At 39.1% G+C, this 6,358-nt stretch overlaps 1 pseudogene across 1 annotated transcript; it reads left to right on the top strand.

Moving 5' to 3' along the window:
* The first annotated feature begins 461 nt into the window (after nt 1-461).
* LOC143846221 (putative jasmonic acid carboxyl methyltransferase 1) lies at nt 462-4,077 on the top strand (annotated as a pseudogene). Its single transcript, XR_013234702.1, has 4 exons — nt 462-637; nt 747-1,154; nt 3,106-3,373; nt 3,483-4,077. The product of XR_013234702.1 is annotated as a putative jasmonic acid carboxyl methyltransferase 1 (transcript).
* Nucleotides 4,078-6,358: the final 2,281 nt, after the last annotated feature.

Here is a 6,358-nt window from a genome sequence, read left to right as displayed (position 1 = left end):
TCCTAACTCACCGCATCTACTCCTAACCCATCACATCTAGGAAAGCAATAACATTCGCATGCACAACTACTGCTAAGCAAGTAATAGCAGATATGATAAGGGGCCTACCAAAAATCAGCTCAATTAGATCACCAATGGGTGCCCATTTGTGGGGCAAAAAATGGACAGATACTGTTTGTCCGCAAATCTGTCCATTTTTTGCCCCACAAATGGACACCCTAAGGTGATCTAATGGAGCTGATTTTTGGTGGACACCCTACCCATGAAAGAGCCCATCAAATTAATGCTTTGGATCCCACCCAAAATGTGGCCCAACGCTGTTTCTGTGCTCGAGCGCAGCAAATGCATGCTCATATATATATATATATATATATATATATATATATATATATATATATATATATATATATATATATATATATATTATGGATAGATGGGTGGAAATCCGGACAATGACAGAGTATACCGACATGTCAAGATGCATAAAAGTGAGAAAAGGTGAGACGGAAGTTCACAACATATTAAAACATAAGGTATCTCGTCTAGTTGAAGCAGGCCCGCCATGGAAGTCCAACAAGTTCTTCACATGAATGGTGGAGTGGGAGATGCCAGCTATGCTAATAATTCATCACTACAGGTCTCTCTCTCTCTCTCTCTCTCTCTCTCTCTCTCTCTCTCTCTCTCTCTCTCTTCTAATGGTCTTCTACATGATTTGGTTATGACATTTTTTTTTTCATTTTGTATAGAGAACAGCAATAACCAAAGTGAGGCCCATAACAGAAGAAGCCATATCAAGTCTTTACTGTGTCTCTTTCCCTAAGAAGATAACCATAGCAGACTTGGGTTGTTCTTCAGGACCCAACACCTTCTTAGTGCTGTCTAATATAATAGATGCTGTTGTGATGAAATGCCACCAGCTGAACCATCCGTTGCCTGAGTTCCAAATGTTCTTGAATGACCTTCCAGGGAACGATTTTAACACCATTTTCAGATATCTGCTACCAAGTTTCTATGAGAAACTTAATGAAAAGAAAGGGGCCGATTTGGCGCAGTGTTTTGTTGCAGGAGTGGCTGGTTCGTTTTATGGGAGGCTTTTCCCAAGCAAAAGTCTACATTTTGTTCATTCTTCTTATAGTCTCCATTGGCTCTCGCAGGTCAGTGATCTTCATGGTAGGAGCAGCCCATAAATAGGTCATTTATAGGGCCTCAAAGATGTTAGATTGAAAGTTTCCTACTAACAAATTTATGTCGACAAATATATTGTATTATGCATATATAGAAATAAAATTCTCCGAATAAACTGAAAGAATCATGAAAAAAATTAAATTTTGGATGCCCTGTTTTTAAACTTTATGAACTAAAAAATATTTTAAAATGGGAATTGAGAGCGTCCATCGCAAAAGGCATTTCGCGGCTGCTCACGGTCGCATGTCAGACCAGCCACCTTGTGCTGTTGTCTCCATTCATGAGGTGGCTGGTCTGGCATGTGACAGACCAGCTGCGAAATGCCTTTTGCGATGGACCCTGGCAAATCCCCTTAAAAATTATTGCATATTTTAATCAATGCAAATTTTCTGTACCACGTTATTGTTTTTCTCATGGGCATTTTTTGAAATATTTCAAGAAAAGAGGAATGATAGAATGTAGAGCGCTCTTGCGAAAATCAGCTCCAAGGGTGCCCCTATTGGTTGCTTTATGCAAAGTGCAGCCCGGAAAAAGGTGGAATGCACCTAAAAAAGTGGAAATGCTCCTAGAAACATTGAAACCGTGTTGACTTTGCATAAAGCAACCAATAGTGGCGTCCTTGGAGCTTATTTTTGCAAGGGCGCCCTTCATTCTATCATTCCTCTAATTTTTATTTATTTTTAGTTACAAAGATCTTTTAATTTTTCTTTGGAGATATTTTCAGCCCACTAGAAACAAAGGGATTTGCTAGGGACCATCGCAGAAGGCATTTCAGTGTTCTTGAATGAGATAGCAGCCACATAGCCTCACTTTTCAACTGATTTTGTCACTATTCATTTAATTCATCTTAGGTGGATGCTCTCTCATGCAATTGCGCACCCACGAAATGACTTCTGTGATGGTCCCTAGCAATTCCTAGAAACAAACATCGAATTTTTTAGGAGTGCTTCTTATAAGAGTCGGGGGCATGGTTTTAGAGAGAGGAATCAGTATTTAGAAAGACTAATTTTTGGACGATTTGGTTTTATTGGAAGACTAATTTCATGGATAATTTTATTGGTAAATATTTTCCATGGAAAATATTTTCTGAGATTTTTGTATGGTAATTCTTTTACACCTCATGCATAACATGCTCGGGCCAACCATTTTAGACCACATATTTTGATAGGGTGAGGCCCATCATTTAAACCCATGCATATATAGGCACCTCATGTTTTGATATGCTAGGAACCACTATTCTATACCATGTTTTCCTGGGGATGACGCCTACCATCTCCACCCAAACCCATGCATTATGGTTGATCACACCAGTTTACACCCATGGGCGGGCCCACTATCTCCACCCAAACCTACTGGACTTTGGAATCTTTCCAATAGAATATTATTTTCCATGAATTTTTTTACACCTCAAGCACAGCACTGCAGGCCCACCATTTCTCACATTATATTTTGATGGGGTGAGACCCACACCATTTTATACCTACTCATACCAAGGGTGGGGCTCACCATTTTATACCACATGTTTTGATGTAGTGGGGCCACCATCTCCAATTAAACCCATTCAAAAGTAGGGTCCACTAATTTAAACCTTAGATTTTTTATGGAGTGGGGCTCACCATTTTACCTCAGGATTTGATGGTGAGAATACTAGTGCTTGTGCGTATGTGTGTGCGAACATACATGGAAACTCATGCAAAATATAAATTTATGTACTCAAATTTGTTCAAAATTCATGATCATATAAGGCGGCAAGCATGCATGTATCATGTGTAAGAATGTCATGTTTCAAAGCATACCCTAACATAGGCATTAAAGATCAAAATTCAAAGACCATATAAGGAAGCGGCAAGCATGCATGTATCATGTGCAGGAATTTCATGTTTTAAAGCATACCCTAACATAGGCATTAAAACACACCAGGTTCCTCAAGGGCTTCAAAACGAAATGGGCATCACATTAAACAAGGGTAATATTTACTTGGCAAAGACAAGCCCTTCAAGCGTGTTTAAAGTAAGACTTAGCGGAATTTCAAAGGGACTTTTCCTTCTTTCTCAAGTTACGCTCGGAAGAACTAATTGGTGGAGGACGTATGGTCCTAACACTTCATGGAAGGAGAAGCTCATATCCATACAATAGAGACTGCTGTTGGGAACCGTTGGCTCAAGCTCTCCACGACATGGTCTTACAGGTATAAACAAATTCACATTGTAACTATTTAAACCCCCTCATCTCTCTCTCATTGAAAACTCTATAGATCATTATTTTCTTTGCTTTGCTAACAAGTTTGTCCAATTTAGGGAGTGATTGAACAGGAGAAAGTGGATTCATTTAATCTACCCTATTATACACCTTCAATTCATGAACTGGAGGCTATTATTGAGACAGAAGGATCCTTTAGTCTTGATCGCCTCGAAATAATTGATATTAATTGGGATGGTAGTGAAGATGCCTATGAGGAAACATCTGCGTTTAATAACTTGGCAAGTGCGCAAAACGTTTCAAAGTGCATTAGAGCTGTGTCGGAATCCATGCTTGCTAGTCACTTTGGAGAGGCGACAATAGATGATTTGTTCCAAAAATATGAACAAAATGTTGTTCAGTTTCAATCAAATGGGAAACGCAAGTACATCAATTTGGTGATTTGTATGACTAGAAAAGGATGAAAATGAGCATATAACCGCCTCATTGAGAATAAATTATATGTAGTAGTCCTATATTTTAAAGTTGTGTATCCTACTTTGTTCGATAGCATTTTATGCTTCTTTGCTGGTATTATACAAAGATGTTGCAAGCATAATTCAAATAAAGTGAAGGGTCTTGTGAACAGCGAAAAGGGATCACAAATTATGAATTGAACTCCCTTTTTTATATTAATACTAATAAAGATATAAATAGCATGCACACATTGTCAAGATACCCTACACGTATTTCTTTAATCTCCATACACATGTATAATACAATGACGGCAACCCATAATGGTCAAATTTAGTATTCCAAAAACTCAAACCGTATCATAGTATCAAAGCATGATAGTGACCACTGTTCCATTTGTTGATCATCTCTGAAGTGCACTGCATTCTGGTTTTAGTTGATTGCTATTGAAGCCTTTCAAAGTTCAGTTTGTCGATCACGGTAGAAACATTGTTGTCCCTTCAATATCTCTTGTTAGTTGTTCATTGTAGTCTCCTTATTCGTTCCTGATTGTCGCCTCTTCTTATTTGTCCCTTTCTATATATGTCTCTCTCATCAAGGTGTTCTTCCAATAGTCTCTTTTCTATTTTATTTTTTTATCTTTCCCATCCATTACCAATGGATAAAATCTCTCCTCTTGATTCCAACCAATTTTCCAAGATTCCCAATCTTATATTGCCCCTCTTCCCACCCTTGTTTCCATTAAACTTGATGACTCAAACTAGCTTGTTTTTGGTAGATTAGCTGGGATTGAACCTCCGACCTCCAGGCTGAAGAACAAAGCCTTGACCATTGAGCTAGAGGCCCAGCCTTGAATTAAGAGAGTCACTATTAACTGTCTTATCTTTGTTCAGTAGTTTTAACCGATTCCATTTCAAAGCTCACCTGATGCACGCTATCTGGCGGGCTTCCCTCATCTCTTAGAGTCGACTAACCCATGTGCAAGTTTTATCCTTCAAAGTTCTCATTTGAATATTTACCACTACCATTAAGATTCACACCAATGGACACCCCTCCCAGGTAGACCCTCAAATTTTTACAGTGACCAACACACCCTCCAACTCACAAGGCATGGCAATTGTCGTGGCGGCCGAGTATGGGTCGCACACTTCACCGCCATCCACTTTTGGGGCTAGTTGATTTGGTAGGTGAGTTGTTACACACTCATTTTCAAATTTCTATTTCCATGACTACCATCCTACTATAAAAAATGACCAACACCTTTTGTGTGTTCTAGGTTAACGAACAATTGGGCAGTGTAACTTGGCTTCCAGTTCAACCCATATCGCCAGTTCTTCATAACATAAATGGATTGATTAGAGCCAACTACTAGATAGTTCAATTAGTCTTTCGGCCTTATCAGACAAACATTGCACTTCAGTATCACTGCAGGCCTCCACCAGAGTTTTATCTAGATTTGCTCGGCTTAGGCATAGTTCACCATCTTTTGGATTCCACAGACATGCTGACACTCAAACCTTTCTCAAAAGATCTAGGCCAGTCAGTGGTGCAATCTGACAAGGGGATCCCACCAATAAACTTCCTTACGCCTTCTGAGTTTTATACGCACGTTGACTCTCACACATCAAACTACCTTCTTTGGTTGAGAGAACACGTGAAGTCTAAAAAAAGTATGTACGGCCCACTATGATGGGTGGCCGTGAGAACACGTGAAGTCTAAAAAAGTAGGTACGGCCCACTTTTTTTAATCATCCGAACCGTTCATCTGTTTGGGCACAACGTAAATAGGTTGTGCCCCAAAAATCATTTCCATAGGATGATCCTAAATCCTCCGATCTGAACTGATATGAATATGGAGATTTCCAAAAATCATTTATGGAATCTTCTGCAGATCGGAGGGTTAGGATCATCCTATGGAAATTATTTTTTGGGCACAACCTATTTACGTTGTGCCCAAACAGATGGACGGTTTGGATCATAAAAAAAAGTGGGCCGTACCTACTTTTTTTAGACTTCACGTGTTCTCACGGCCACCCATCATATAAATTCTCTGATAAAGATGCGTGATGCATCTTGTCGTTCAGTATTTAAAGGCTTGTAAAAGCTTTTTGATACCTGTAATATTCTTCTGACAGCAGTTAAAATATTAGCTTTAAGATGCTTGGCGTATCATTATCAAATCATGGTAGTGCTCAAATCATTTCCCATGTAGAAAATATGATGGTCAAAGGTCCGATCAAAATCCACAATCTAAAGCAAGATATAACAAACCACACAATGACAACCACAAAGAACACACAATTTTTACATGGTTCGGCAAAGCCAACGTCCACGAGCGATCCAAGAGAAATATTCCACTAATCAAGAAGTAAAGGTTACAAAAGGTTCTTCAATCAATCTAACACTTGATCAAATCCCAAACCCTTCCCTTGTAAGCCTTTTACGAAATCCCTTCTTGATTTTCTCTCTTGTAGTGCGCATAAGAGAAAATCCGTTGCCAATCTTCTCCTTCTCTTTCAAA

Source organism: Tasmannia lanceolata, unplaced genomic scaffold (genome assembly GCF_043159265.1).
Source record: "Tasmannia lanceolata isolate RefF3 unplaced genomic scaffold, GAP_Taslan_0.1 ptg000015l, whole genome shotgun sequence".
Lineage (NCBI taxonomy): Eukaryota > Viridiplantae > Streptophyta > Magnoliopsida > Canellales > Winteraceae > Tasmannia > Tasmannia lanceolata.
This window is presented reverse-complemented; position numbering and strand designations above follow the sequence as displayed.